Here is a 16,287-nt window from a genome sequence, read left to right on the forward strand (position 1 = left end):
TTTACCTACATTTCATTTCAGCCTTTCCTCAGACACACAAGCCAGTTGCAGTGGCTCAGCAAGGCAATGCATATCAGCTGAACTATGTCTGCTCAGTTACATCAGAGCTCTTTGTGGCATATATGTGAATCCCACCTACAGAATATGGATTACGTATCCAGGCTATAGCACCGGGATAGTTTTTTTACCCCTACCTAAATAGTTTTTAGTCTCAAAAAGGATGAAAGGAGTTATTACAGTGTAGCAAAGGAATGACCAGGTGACATGAGTTGTGCTTCTTCTAAGGGCCACTGTTGACAACTGATGTCTTCTGTTGTTGGTGAGGAGGAGAGTTAAACTATTAAAAACGTAATTTATGTCTCTTTCTTTACGGTGTGACTCAAACCAGTTTTGCAATCTGTTACAGGTTAACTAGCCAGGGTAAGGTAGGGTGGGGCCTGTAGCAGATTGCAAAACTGGTTTATTCAATTCACAGCAAGAAGACATCCTTAAAAATAGTCATTCTAGAAGAAGACCAGATACCTTCCTGTCAATTATGGCACATCATGCAACAAAACAGATTTTCAGGCCCCTTAGGTTTTGCTGCTGCATGGAACGAGGCACTGTGTGCGAGTCACGCGCAGGCTGAGGCCACCCAGCACCGCGCTGCCGCTGAAGAGCGAGCCTTTCTGTCAGCTTGGGGCTACGCTCAGAGGCACACCCTCACCTGCAGCCTCTCTCTTCTCCTCTGCAGCCATGTGTGCCAAGTGCTGCTGGTTAATAGATCACAGATCAGACCGACCAGCTGCTTCCAGCATATGGGGTCATGGAGGAGGGGAAGCTGCAGGGCTGCTCTGCAAAGGTGTGAGATGCAGGTCTGGAGCTGTCTGGAGATCTACAGGTGATTTGGAATAGGGAAAGAAATGGAAAAGTGCTGTGCCGTTTTCAGCAAAAGAGAGAGGGAATGCAATCTGTTGTCTCCTGCAGAGTTTTGCTCTTTTTGAGAGGGTAGGCAGACACGGATGATGAGAGTTGCAGGCTTGCCTTGTGAGGTGTCTTGTACAGCTTCATCTGGACATGGGATGTACAACACATGGCGGTGACACAGCTGTATCTGAAAGTTCTACTTTCACGTTAAACTGATGAAGACAGAATACACAAAACATGGGAAAAACTATTGAATTACATCAAAAGTCTATTGCATACATGTTAAAATATGTGACAGATGGTTCCAGAATCTTGCACCCTCTCTTGTTATCAATGCAGGTTTTTTATTGCTTCTAGATAATTCAAATTTTGTCACTGTACAACACTATCAGAGAAGAGATGGAGTATATGATCTACTTTTCTTTATGCAGCCAATACTATCATTGTCCTAGGGAGTTTCCCTAGTATGCAGCCACAGACAGATAATCAGAAACTGAGAACCTCTCTTTCACTTACACTAGCGAGCACTTCATATTGCTCCAGCAATATGAAAAGGTCCTAAAGTTCAAGTTAAATCTAATGCGAAACTTACTTTAGCAATCCTTTAAGTTGTTGTGGCAGTGCAAATTTGTCTCTGCTATAAACATAACATAACCATGTGCTGAACTTGTTAGGTTATGTTGCATTACAGTGGTGAGACACCAGAAAGAACCAACTGGGGAGCAAGAAGAGCTTCCTTCACTGGAAGTTTTTGAGAAGTTAGGATGTGCATGCACCCAGAGTAGACTGGGAGTATTTGATCCCGCCTCAGTGCAGGGCTAGACTGAGTCATTTTCTGAAATCCCTGGCAGTTCTGCTGCTCTAAAGGTTTACATTTTCTGAAGAGACAATTTCTTTGTGTGTCAGTCAGTGTAGCCTGGTTTTATCCCCAGAACATTACTCCATATTTTTGCAAAGGCCATCAGTTAACCTACCAGAGAAGTAAAAATCAAAAACTGCGCTCCTGAAATTGGCCTGTTTCTTAACAACATACCAAAGAAAAGCAAACAGAGAAGGTATCACAGATAGTTTAGTTAAGATTGCTTCTTTGGTATTTGCTACAGTGTAAACATATATTCCCTTCATGCTCCCCGAAACTGACCAGCCCAGATGAATTGTGAACTATGGTTCTAAGGACATCCAACTTCTGTGCTTTTTAAAAATGTTATTAAAACTTTCTCCTTTCTTCTAAAAATTCCCTGAAACTCCTTCAAGTCCTACTCTGTCCAGATGGAAGACTTTTTTTCCCCAAAAGACTTTTATTTTAAATCAAGGCCATTACCTTTGTTTCTGTGCACAGTAGCCTCTGTTTGTTTCATGCCCCTATTTGTTTCATTCTAGCAGCTGTTGTGAAGGGACCTTCATGATCCTTCTCAGTGAAACTCCAGATATGACAGCTATAGAACCAAAATCACTGTTTGCATCAAGTGTTAATCCACAGCTCTTCTGTCTCTTCACCATAGAAGTGGTCAGTTTCAAACCAAAGCTATTCAAATTTCCTCACGCTGTCCCACAGAAGAGGCATGACAAAGCCCTCACTGCAACCTACAGCGCGGCAGACAGAGCTAGGCAAGCAATCTGGCTTGGACAACAAGAGTTGCTTCGCTGTTGTCCCACAAAGCTGTTTTGCAAGGTAACTTCCTCACGCCGTGTTTTGGGTTGCTGTGGATATGCTACTTGTGGTACTCAAAGCAGCTCTGTCACCCCCTGCAACACCAGGTACCTCTGCAGTGCCAGTGCAGCCCTGCTCCCAGGTTTCAATGGTGAAAAAGAAACTTCAATCTGCATGTGAGTTGTCAGCCTTCTGTAGTGTCACATTTGTGCTAGAGACAACTGTCCCAAAGGAACTGGACTAGAGCTAGCATTTTCCCTTCCCTGGAGTCAAGGAAGCAGCCCTTGGTTAGAGCTGCAGTCTGGGAAACTGGAGTAACGAGGCTCTGCAGTCCATAATTTTGCACCGTGCATTTCCTCCCCAAGGAGCTACATGGCTGCGTTATTGAAATCACACACAAATAGATCTTAGTGCGTTTCTTAGCGGTCGACACTATAAAAAACTCAAGATAGCCTAATGGTGAAATACACTAGTGGAACCTGCAGAATCTTGGGCTTTATTTCTGGCTTTGTGACCAGTCGGAGGGCTGACTCCAAACAAATCTTTTAACCCCTTTGTGTTTCAATTCACCTCCCCTGTAGAAGAGGGACACTCATCCCGTCTAAGCTGCTGCCATGTGCCAGCATGGGCTGAGCACATTCTGGGAGCAAGGCTGGGCAAGCCTGTCCTACTGCTGACCTCCAACACCTGTTCCCTGGATAACTGGAGAGCTGCAGCACCAATGCAGCCAACACAAGACCTTTACCAGCACTCTTTTCACTAAACAAACATGTCTTTTTATTGTTGTTATGGTTGCAATTGGTTGACAGAAATTCCATAAAACTTGACATTGTAAAAAATAATAAAAACAATGTTACAAAAAAATTACTTTGATGCTAAGCGCCGAGTTGGCATGACTAAGACTGTAGCGTCAAACAGCAGAACTACCAGTGGTCCTTCCAGTCACTGAGAGGTTTAGGTCACTGTGATCAGGCTCCTTGGGTCCTTACAGCTTTTCAACACACATTTCAGGTGAAATCCACAGCAGAACCTTCTTATTTTTCAACTGAAGCAACTGTAGTAGTTTTAAAAGTGACTCTGAGGTGCACTACTCAACTCCAATTCAGAAATTGCACTTGATGAGGCAAAAGACACTTCACTCATTGTCACAAATTCATGTTCTGGATCACAGGAAAACCTAGCAGTGACATGGCTGTCCACATCCTCTGTCCCTGTAACGGCCATATCTGATCATTTGGTATGAGCCGTTTTGTAAGTTGAGATCTTGATTTTTAAAATGTTGCTCTGCAGGCCAGTCATTACATTTGATCCGCAGTTATTTCTTACCTTGGGATGACACAGACTGGGTGGAGAATGGATTGAGACCAGCTCCAAAGAGAAGGAACCCGGGATGCTGGTGGATGAGAAGCTCACGACAAGCCAGCAACGGGCACTTGCAGCCCAGAAAGCCAACCATATTGTGGGCTGCACCTAAAGAAGTGTGACCAACAGGTCAAGGGGGGTGATTGTCCCGCTCTACTCTGCTCTCGTGAGACCTTACCTGGAGTACTGTGTTCAGTTCTGGAGTCCTCAGCACAGGAAGGACATGGATCTGTTCAAGCAAGTCCAGAGGAAGCCACGAAGATGATCAGAGGGCTGGAGCACCTCCCAGACAAGGACAGGCTGAGAGAACTGGGGTTATTTAGCCTGGAGAAGAGAAGGCTCCAGAGAGCTTATAGCAGCCTTCCAGTACTTAAATGGGTACTTGTCAGGGAGTGCAGTGCCAAGATCAGGGGTGATGATTTTAAGCTGAAAGAAGGGAGATTTACATTAGATATTAGGAAGAGATGTTTTCCTGAGAGGGTGGTGAGGCACTGGCATGGGTTGCCCAGAGAAGTCATGGCTGCCCCATCCCTGGAGGTGTTCAAGTCCAGGTTGGATGGGGCTTTGAGCGGCCTGATCTAGTGGGACGTTTCCCAGCCCATTGCAGGGTAGTTGGGACTGGATGATCTTTAAGGTCCCTTCCAACCCAATCCATTCTATTATTCTACAGTCTTTTAAAGCATGGGAAGTATTATGAAAGTTAGAATTTTCCCAGAGCAATAAAATCTGCATTTCAGAAAACTTTTGAATAAATATGTAAGAAAAAAAAAGAAGAATTTTAGGTAAAGTTTCATTTATTTTAATTTTTATGACTCCTCTGTATGGCAGGACAGCTGTATTGGTTTTATAACATATATTTTTTAGAGTCAGAAATATATAGCCATCTGTTCAGCTCATAACATGTGTTAATAGGTATCTCAAATTACAATTCAAGAAATAACCATCTTAATAAATAACGTAACAGCAGGAAATTTGGGTTAACTAATGGAGAACTAGCTGTAGTAGTACTACCTCTGTTTAAGTCAGTCACTACAGAAATATTCAGGTACAAAATACTTGGTTTAAATGGAACCTTTAACTAAAATGCATAGAAAAATGCATTTCCTAGAAGTTTGGAACTAACAAAAAGCCCTAGCCAAAAGAATTCCAGCTTTATGCTGACATTTGGATACATTTTACAGAGGTGAGAGATCTTTAGTAACAATATACCTACCCAAGCTTCATTAATTTCTCCTATGAACTTGGTTTGCCAGAGATGACCCTTTAGACAACTGCAGACCTACCTGAATTTGGTGTTCAGATCACTAACTCTAGAAAAAGAAAGAAGTCCATGTAAAATGCTTGAGTTTAGACCACCATTATATTAATCTATTATGATTTAACCCCAGCTGGCACTACGTAAAACATGGCCACTCACTCACCCCTGCCCCCTTTCCCCTGGTAGGACGGGGAGAAGAATCGGAAAGCAAAAGGTAAAACTCATGGGTTGGGATGAAGATAGTTTAATAGAACAGCAAAGGAAGATAACAATAATAATAAAAGAATATACAAAGCATGTAATGCACAGTGCAGTTGTTCATCACCTGGAAACCAATGTGCAGCTCATTCCCGAGCATTGCTTCCCCCTGCTGCCAGCCAAATCTCCCCATTTATGATAAGCCTGACTTCATATGGCAGCAAATACCTCTTTGGCCAATTCAGTTCATCTGAGTTAGTACTGCATGATAGTACCTTACACTTGCACAGGTATGCACAAAAACAAGACAAAGTACAAAATAAAGTACGAGTATGATCTATTTTCTCCCTCTGTTTCTAAAGGCTTTCTTTGCTGCACAGTGACAGGTAGTGTAAAGGGCTGCTAACGGTCTTTGGTTGCTAAGATGATGAAAATGTCACTCTCAAGCAGATGGTACTGCTGATGCAGAAGGTCATGGACTTCAAAATTCATTTAAACAACCCAAAATAAAAGCAAAGGAATGGTAATGATAGTCCATTATTATCTCTGAATATTCAAAAGAGGTTTGAGGAAGCACCGCAAAAAAAGAAAGTCCAGTTTATCCTTGGATAAACTATAGAAAATACATTTGCTTTCCTTAGCAAGAACTACAGGGAAACATAAGCCAGCAAAATAAATCATGGTCAGATCCTTGGACCTCTACAGACCAGGATGAGGAACAACAGAGGACTCAGTGTCACAGTAATTAACCATCCTTATGACATTCTCCACTGCAGGGACACATTTCACTCCCCCACCCACCAACCAACTGGATGCCGAAGGGGCCTAAGCACCCTAGTTGATCCTGTTTCTGGTTCAGCCCTTAATTTTAGGACTGAGAAGCGCAGAAAGCAGTTTACATCTTTCTCTCCCATCTCCAGACATCTTCCAACTACAGCTTAGCAGACTGGTGAATTCCAGTCCTCTGTGGCTAGCGCAGGGCAGATGTCATACCGGAGAAGTTATAACAATATGACTTTCACGGGAAACTAATTAGGGGGTTACTCATTAATGGAGAAATCACCAATTTATGAATGAACTGTCAGTTGCTGTGCTAAGTAACTTGCAGCAGCAATTATAGTCATAAATGTTCTGGCTAAAAGCATACTTAATCGGACCCTTTCATAGGCTGTGCAGTCTCTGTTGCAGGTCAATTTAGTGATTCCTTTATTTGTGCCAGCTACAGAAGGGTCGGAAGATCTGTGATCTCTGTTCAGTTTCTGTGACATGAATTTGCATCTATCTTTGTTATTGACTAACCTCTCCACTCCCCCGACTTTTTAGCTTTTATGGCTGTGAAGAAAATGTGACTCAAACATATTTGGAAACAGTAGGGTCTTCCTGAGTCTGTGGAGAGCCTCATAAGATGCTTGTGAATATGAACTGTCCTATTCATATAAATTTGTAGCTTCATTGGTCTCACAGCCAGGGAACTGGCAATTTTTCAACAATATACTAAATTCTTCATGTGGACTTTGCCACAGACACAGAACACTTTGCTTTTTTCCTCTAATCTGCTGGAATCTCTCAGCAGCTGTATCTATCCCAGAGCTTTTCCTACAAGCAGAAAATCTGCAGGATTATGGTACATCATTCCTGCCCTCTCCATTCAGATAAGCAGCTGTATAGCTCACCTCTGGCTCAGCCCCTGGGAGCGTGGCCACACCGAAGTGACACCAGTAACCTGGAACCCACACAAAAGTTAAATCTCCCAGGATCCACACCATACCTCTGTGTATTTAAGCTTGCTTATAAATTGGTATTATCATATGAGAAATTGCCAAACCATCTATCTAGAAGTGGTAAAAATCAACCAGTATTCTGTAGTTTTTCATGCTCTCCTCATCACTAGGCAACTTGTAAACACCTGCACAGCTTTAAACAGTTCCAGGCTAAAACATAAAATCTGACAAGCTCTCAAAAATGCACAGCCCCAAAGACAGGAATACTTCCCACACAAATAGCCTTCTGCAGCTCAGCAGCAAAGAGTTTGAAAACAGAAAGAGCATGGCATCTGACTGGAAAGAACAGGTTTCTGTCTTAAATTTAGAATCTAGTAAAATAACCATTTTTATCTTCCATTCTTGAATTGCCCAGATTGCAGTTTTGTGTCTGTCCCCTGCTAAGAATCAAATAAAAAAACCCAGCTCATCTCCAAGTTTTCTAAGTAAGAAACTAGCTGTTGGTACAATATTTCCTATGTGTTAGTATTCAAGGACTTCCAGAATATGATTAAAATATTATGAGCTGCTTTTATGAGAGCTGAAGTCATGTAAGGAGATTTATATAGGCCATTGCAACCTTCCTATCAGCTGTAACTTGCTTAAGGCTACTGTTTATGCTTTCAGAAAATACTGGCGATGTCTAAGGTCTAAGGCACCAGAAAAAAGGAAAGGGAGACAAGCATCTGTCATGGTACACAGAAAATGAATCCTTCTGGCAACTCTTGCTCAGCCCTAGATTAATATGGATTTACAATTAACATCATCAGTGAATCAAGAAGCGTAGTAATTGTTTTTGCACCTATTCCAAAACTTTCTTCTGCACAGACATAACCTAATTCTAACTTAGTGAGACAGAACAGCTTGACACATTTGTTATCTAAAAACCACTTCAGCCAAAGAACATAATGAAAAAGCATGGGAACTTGACTCAGAAGCAAAGACTCTTCTTTAATATTTGTTCCAAAAAAAAAAAAAGCAAGCCTCTCCTCCCTACATCTCTCATTATTTCTTATTCTTGAAGCTCTAATTTTGCCCCAAGGACCGTTAAAAAATACATTCTCTTTGATAGGATTGCCTAATAGTGCTCAGTCAAGTGGGATTAGAGCCTTCTGAGGGAAAGAACATATTTCTTATTCATTTTCTTGACTAATTAGTAAAAATGACTTTGAGAAACCTTAGTTGTCTAAGTATCACTCACCTCTTCTTCACAGTGAGGATTAAAAATGAGTGCACATTATTACTCGATGCCCAAGCGCAGCTGGCAGGCAGTTCTGCGACACCAGCCCCAGAGCCTTGTGGAGCACAGAGCTGCAGTTGCAATCTTCACACAGCAGCTCAGGTCTCTTGCAGGCGCAAACCTCTTATTCCCTCTCACAGGCACAGTCTTACCAACATCGTCACTACAGTATCCTAGGGCTGCTATGAAGGGGGACAAACTAAGCATAACCCTGTTCTGGAGTCATTCCTCTAACTAGTCTTTAGAGAGAATTGAGTGAATGCTCTGCTTATGCCCCATCGAGGGCAGAGAATACACCTGTGCCCCAGCTTCTGGAAGTAAAGTGGCATGAAGATGAGCTGGAAAAGACCAAAGACAACGATGGAATCAGTTTCATGCCCTTCCTTTTCCATGCTACGGTCAGACATAGCTGAGGATGAATTAGCTACATATTCCTCCAAAAGCCTCTAAGTTTGAATTTGAAGAGACACACACACAGTAAATAAAAAGAACATGCCTGAGACATTCAAGTATTGAAAGCTTACCTCCATAGTTTGTTCAGCTGTGAAGTTTTGGAAGAAAACAAGGACTATCCCTTTGTGCGGTACTATGTGTTCACTGTGTCTCACACCATCGATACACTAAGGTATTGACACTTGAAACCATTCCCAGGAAGGCTGAGACAAGGCAAAATCAAACTCAGGGATCTGAATCTACAGTCCTCACTAAATCAAAAGCACAACTGCTATTGACATGTGTATAAGATAATGACTTAGAACTTAAAAATCCATGATGTTGACTTAAAGCTGTGATTTTTTTTTTTTTTTAAATACACAAGACTGTATTTAGAAGTCCTCACACAAGTCCAAGAATATCGCCTGGCCATTGCATTTCCTACTGTTGATTTGTTGTAGTATCTTTGTAGTCCAGTACATAAACTGTCAGGATGTGATGCACAAAAATAGGCTTTATGAAAGAGCATGAGACCAAATTGAAATGAACTTCCCAGCAAAGGGAGAAAGGGATTTTTCTTGTTCCTCAGCACCACTGCCCACCAGCTGAGCTTGGCTGGAACAGCTGCACTACAGTCACCTCAGACATTTGGTTGAGCCATGAGGACAAAAAAGGTCTCCTGACTTCCTTGAAAAGCTGTAGCTCTAAGAACTTCTCTCTGGCTCTCTGGGCTAACTATGGATGTCAGAGGAATGTTCAGAGATAAGAAGAGAACACAAATACTGCAAGAAGTGTTAATCTTTTTGCTGAGACAGAAAAGTATTCTAGAACAAAAAAACAGCTATGCTTTGGAGCACATGTTCCACTCTGCAGTTACTGAAGAAAGAAGGATTTATTCCTTTGCCTAAGTGTTCAGTCATTAGGAACACACTGGAAAATGGTCTTTTTTATGTAGAACCATATGCACCAATCTAGGTAATGCCAGGGTAACATGGTAGGAAACATCATTTCCTCATGCCCAACCAAGCAACTTGCTGTCACAAGTCAACAGACACGAAAAAAAACAAAAAAACACCCCAAGAACAATGAGGAACTCAACATTATTCTTAAAGCACAGCCAGAGCTTCCACTTAGAAAAGAGCAGCTTAGAGTGTTCCAGTGAGACCTGATCACACAATTTTATGATTTGTTTATCTTTCCTGAAGAAGTCTTGTTCTCAAAAATAGTATAATAATAATATTCTGTTTGACAACATTTCAGGACTTTTGCAAAGACCTCTTGATAAGAGCTGTAGCTGTAAAATAAAATCTGATTTTTAAAAAAAATATAGCAGAACATGATGTGTTGCCATGTCCACTAACTGTGAACATGACTTTTCATCAGCTACAATGATTGATTTAATAAAGCTGTAACCATAAGGCTTCCGAAAGCACAATGAAACCTCTGGGACTCTGCAAGCCTCTTTGGCACTTTGAGAGAGGCATTCTATGTCCAGATTTATCTCTCAGGACTAAAACCACCACATCAGGCAAAAAGGAATCTGTGATAGCTCCAGAGCAATTCTGTCCCCTGGCTCTGGGGACTTGAGAGTGGGAACCATAAAGAAGGGGCCAGGAGTTACTCCCTTTCTTCAACAGTGCACAGCAGTGCAGAACGAGCACCGAGTGGAGTGCGGTGCTATACATAGCACCCACACCCAACAGAAGAGTCACTTCACTTTCATCTTGCTTCACCAGTACTTTGGAACAGTGTGGGTAGAAAAAGACAGGCTATGGTAGAAATGGCTTTAGAGATATTTCTGGGCAGGCCCATTTTGTCATATTTCCACAGGTGTTCATGAAGACTACAAGGAACAGTCTTGGTCTTTCCCCGAGTCAATGTAACAGATCCTAGGGAGAAGGGACTCAGTTGCAGATTCTTTTCAAAGCTAATTGGATCTCACAGTTGTGTCATTCCTCACACCCTGGCAGCACATGTTAGGGAAACATATGACACTGAGGGTGCCTCTCCCTCTCCAACTTATGACAAGCCTGAACAGATCAAGAGTCAGTTATTCTGGGGTGGGAGTCAGTAAGAGTGATTCTAGGAGGTTCCCTGTCTGCTTTTCTGTGTAGGGCATAAGGAAAGGGATTCAGAACAGCCCAGAAAGCTAATAGTCAATAATGGAGTGACTTCCGTTCTTCTTGTGAGTACAGGAGCTACCCATTTGTAGCTTGCCTAGCTGGGGATGAAGGAACCAGGATCTTACAGACTGCATAAGCCTGAGAGATACAGGCATATGTGCAGTCCGCCATCTGTGCTAGTTCCAAGGCAGAAAGATTCCAATGCGGCATTTTACCTCTACCCAGACTATCAGAGCTAGTCTGAAGAGGCTGCCTTCTGCTAATATGCCCGCACAGAGCAAAACAACATCCATCACAGTCGATATCAGAAACACCATATCACAGGACTATCCTTGGAAGAGCCAGCAACAATGGAAACATGATGCTTTGCCCTATTTGGTTTCACACTCACTATGGATCACATGAATGGCCCTGAGTTGTGGAAGCACAACTGGTATCTTTGAAGCTTGCTGCTGAACTCCTTTGTATCAAGGAAGAGGGTAGCTCCTTTTCTTGATGGATATCCTGTTGAGGCTGGTGTCCTGTCTCGCAGGCTGTTGGCAGCCCCTGGCTCCCCATGTGTATTAGCCAGATTAACATGGGTGCTTTGGGGAGAGTGAGAAAAGGGCAAGGTTTTTGCTGAACATCCTGTGAAACTTGTGAGGAGTTAAAGGCGTGGTTCAGTGCCTGAACTGTGGTACTGTATTCCATTCAGGAGTCACAAGCAGAAGAACTAAACTGAAGAACTAAACCAATCAAACTCTTCTCAAAATACTTCACGGATAATAACATAACTGGCTGGTTCTTTGCTGTAACCAGAAGCAGATGTAAGTAAGAATAATAATATGACAAACCGATGCTACAAAATAAAGCTACAACAGTAATTAAACACAGAACTCTCTTGGTTATTAACCTTGCTGGATTAATGTTTTGGTTAGGAGGTAGTTAAACTATTGTATTTTGAACTTGATCTGTTGTCATGGAATGAATTTCAAAGTTGTGTAGGTGGTATCTATTTAAAACCTTCCAGTATGAATCACATGATTAGCATATGACAAGTGTTCTACGTTGATATATATTTGTGATCACATTAAAGATCTTCCTTAAATTAAGACACTTTAATATCCACACATTCTCTACCCAGCCACTGGAAAGCAGGTCCTGTGGGGTCAGGTAGACCACTGTGGGTTATTTCATAGCAAAACAGTTAATCTGCAGCATAATAATGTGTCATGCTTTAGGAAAAAGCAGTTCGACCATGGTGTATTCTGAATTACAGACAGGCCTCAAATGGTCTCCACAGATGCCAACTCACCAGCATCCTGATTCAGATATCCCATCTGTTCAAATGTCTACTGCATTTCTTCAGATCTTTGGACACATTGAAAAAAAGTATTCTTTTCTGCCTCTCTTCCTTTTCTCACCCTCCTCCTCCAACACGACCCTCTTTAGGATGTAATGCCCCCAGATGGTCTTGGAGCAGCTTTTACAAAGGAGTCCCGTTTTGGATGCTGTTCTAACTCACGACAGAAAGAGTAGTCCTCTCCCCTCTCACACAGTAGTAAGCACTCTTAGACTTGTAACGCAAAAGTTCTGAACTAAATCCATCCCTAATGTAACTCCACTGAAGTTAATGAAATTACTCCCGAGAATTGTTTTGTCACTTGATTTCAACACCAGAAAAGTGCCTCATCCAGCATAGAAGTAGAAACGCAACACATACTTTGGTGTGTTTGACAGCCTCATCATCATAGCACTGTATTTGCTTTTGAACAGGCTTATCATCCATATCTGTGTTATTACTGAACCTGGATACTGCATTTGTTAGGCAAAGAAAGAAAATTAGTTTTACTACTTGAGACAGGGACTGCTGAGACAGCTGAGTTTCAGCATATGTTAACAGTACAACTGTCCTCACTTAAAGAGATATACAAACCTTTAATAAAATTCTCATTTTTAAGGAGTTCCTCTACTAAAGCACACATAACTACCATGTACCATTGCCATCTAGTGGAAAGGTAAGTAAGAACACAGGTTCCTTCACTTGATGATCATAGATGGTTATTATAGCTAATTTGGAATACCTCTAGAAGGCATGTTGTAAAGTCCACACATCTTTCAATGTCTGCCTTACTCTCAAGGAAATCAATAGCTTCCTGTTTGTTATGGTAGAAAGAAGTGTTTGATTGCTGTTAGCATTCTTACTGATAGAGTTTTTTCGTCTGAATCAAGAGGAAATGTAGCTTGTTTTCTTATCTTTGATTAAATATAACATTCACTAACTTAATTGAAATGCAGCATGTTAGTGGATTCACATGGTCAATAAGGATTTATTTCACAGACAACTGCTGGGAAACGGGAGTTGGTGGTAGAGCAGAAATAGAAATAATGCCATAGTAATGCAGCTTCTTGGCTTCTTTAAAAGAATGAAATTAGCACAACTTTTTGAAATTAAAAGCATACACAAGATTTGGGCAGGCTGGCAAATTAAACATTAAATCAAGGAGCTTCTACACAAAAGATTTATTTCTTGTAGCCATTTGTTTAATGAGTTTACATCTGCTGTAACGTTCGAAGAAGTCAGCAGAGCTCAAGTGTTTGACAGCTGCTCTTAAAAAACCCAAGGAGGATGCACTTTGCCCATTTTCCTCACAGATTTTAGATAAGGATGAGAAATGTTAGAGATCTACTGGAAAGCCTCAAAGGCAGTACACATGATATCTAGTTTTACTAGATTCTTGATCATTTACAGTTCACCCTAAAACTCCCACACATTTGTTTCTTAATGTCCCTCATGCTCCGTTAAACCTCACTGCAGCAATGTTCCCATAGGAATGTGGCCACTTGCCAGACTCTCTCATGAACATTTCATTAATCTTCTTGGCTCTTATACAAACTACAAAACATTATTTGTTAGCAATTTAACTCTTTTGCTCCCAAATGTGCCAGAAACGTGATCCTTGCTATGCCTTTCATTGAAGAAAACTTGAGGATAATTATATAGTAAATGAAATGAGTTTTTTTACATTCCACAAGATACAGTGACAAGAAAGGTAAATTGATTATATCTTGTTTCTGGAATTAATTCTCATGCTATCCTAAACATCCAAATAATTCTCAAATGTTAAGATCTAACTAATACTTGGCAAAATACGTCTTTAGGTACAGTTTTATTTCAGTACCTTACACAACGATCTCTGACTTCTTTAATAATTTAGACCATATCATGTAGTCTACCAACTTTAGAGGATAACTTAACAGAAAATACTATCTCTGTTTGTTGCAAGTCTGGCCTGACCCATGTCCAGTGATGTTGAGAATAGACTGTCACTACCTTAGCAATAAATATGAAGAGTCTGTTAGCATGCAAAGCTTTGAAAGCACATGTGACTTTCTAGAGAGGAGGCAAGTTATTTAAAGAAACACAACTTCATCCTCTGCAGAGCAGGGAGGACATAGTTCTGGATATACCAATACAGACCTTATTTCATAAAATGGGAAGCTTCGGAGTGGTATCAGTGAATAAAGCCATCCTCAAGTGCACATAACACTAATAGCTTGGAAGCAGATTTTATCAATCAATTTAATCCAGCCTTAAAAAACAGTATCACATGGAGAGACATGCAGATGCAACCCAATCTCATGAGATAAATAGAACCTCTTCATTTTCTAACTTCGCAGTATTGCAAGTAATAGCCTTCATATGTGTTACCTCCATGAGTTTTTTTGGTAACTAATCTGTAAGAAGTTTAGTTAATTCCTCAAATCTCATTTTCATGTTGCAACAGTATTGACTGTTTTCAAGCACTTGCTTCCATGGCACTGTGTGCAAAGCAGCGTGCAGCTGCAGCTAAGGGCTGAAATGAGGAGTAAAGAGTGAATAAAGACTGCAGTCATCTCTGACAGGATCACAGAATTAAAGGGAGGGGAATTAGCAACAGCACAACGCTTCCTCTTCCGACTTCTGTAATCGCACAGAATAAACCAAAACATTTTGGATGTATCCAAACTCAGGCACTTTTGAGATTTTCCTAGCACTTTTCTGGCTTAGTATTGTCTGCATTGTAACGTGCAGAGGCGTGCAGCCATACTCTCCGCATTGTGCGGTCACTAAATTGCAGGCTGTGTGAACAGACTCATATTTGACTGGCCATAAATGACAAGGTGGCCACAGGCTGTTTGCTGGGTCAGGATTTGGATTTTTTTCCTTAGAATAATCCTTAGGGGAGAAGAAAAAGGTCTTGCAAATTATTGCAAAAGGCGCTGGATTGTGGTAAAACTGATTGAAACATGCTCTTTCAATTCTGCCTTTTAAGATTATAGCAGGGGGACGAGTGGGGAAGCGTTGTGAGGATGTCCATAGAAAACAAGAGGCTGATGGTAGAAATAAAAAGCTCTATTGGTTGTTGCATGCAGGAAGATAAAGAAACCTTTCAAAGCTTTTAATGTTGCTTGAAGAAAGGTGATGGGAATGACAGAGTGCCTAAGACCACTTAGAAAATAAAAGAAGGTTCTTGTGAGACAACACCAAAGTGTGATCAGCTGCATGATTTTGATTATTTGGATGTTGTGTTGATCAACTACCTTAACCAGTGAGAAGATGATGGAGGACATAAGGTATGATTAGGTGAAGCGGGGTTGGGAGATGTGCATTTTTTGAAGGGTTAAACTAGGTAGGAAAAATTTGGTAGAAAGACTCAGACAAGATTGCAGGAGTCAGACAAGGAGGAAATAACCAATGGAGAGAGCAAGGCACCCAGGAAAGTATTCTTTGTTCTTAGATCGTGATGGGACAGTTGATGCAGCTCTTTTAGCACTGGATGGAGAGTACTCATCTGCAGCTTTGCAAGGGTTAAAACCAGTCCACAGACAAGCACATATGTAATTTGCCATTTGGAAACAGCATTCCCAATTTAGCTTTCAATTGGTGGCAAAGTCTACTCATAGCAGCGAGATGCCAAATATTAATTTAGGCAAAGCTACGCTGCTATATACCCTTGGAAGCTGAACAATTAGAAGAAGTCAGGGAGTACAACTGACCTAATTTCTTATTTTTATTTCATAACTAAAAGCAACTCAAGGGAACCCTGAGCACAGAGACTTGCTCAACCCACACCATAATTGGCCTAGACTGATTGAACTAGCTGGTTGGCTAAAATTGTATTCTGATTAATTTTTAAGACCTTTTTTCCAAATGGCAAAGCTCTCCTCCCTGTAATTCCTGAGTGCCCCATCCAAGAATTACAGTGTAAAAAGAAAGAGTGCATGGTGTCAAACAGCCTCTGTTGTTCCCCACAACAAGTTATAAATAAATATAGGATACTTACAGTGCTCTGTACTAGAGAAAGCCAAGATCAAGGCCAAGTGTCACAGTCCTC

The sequence above is a fragment of the Cuculus canorus genome, chromosome 5, assembly GCF_017976375.1.
Source record: "Cuculus canorus isolate bCucCan1 chromosome 5, bCucCan1.pri, whole genome shotgun sequence".
Taxonomy (NCBI): domain Eukaryota; kingdom Metazoa; phylum Chordata; class Aves; order Cuculiformes; family Cuculidae; genus Cuculus; species Cuculus canorus.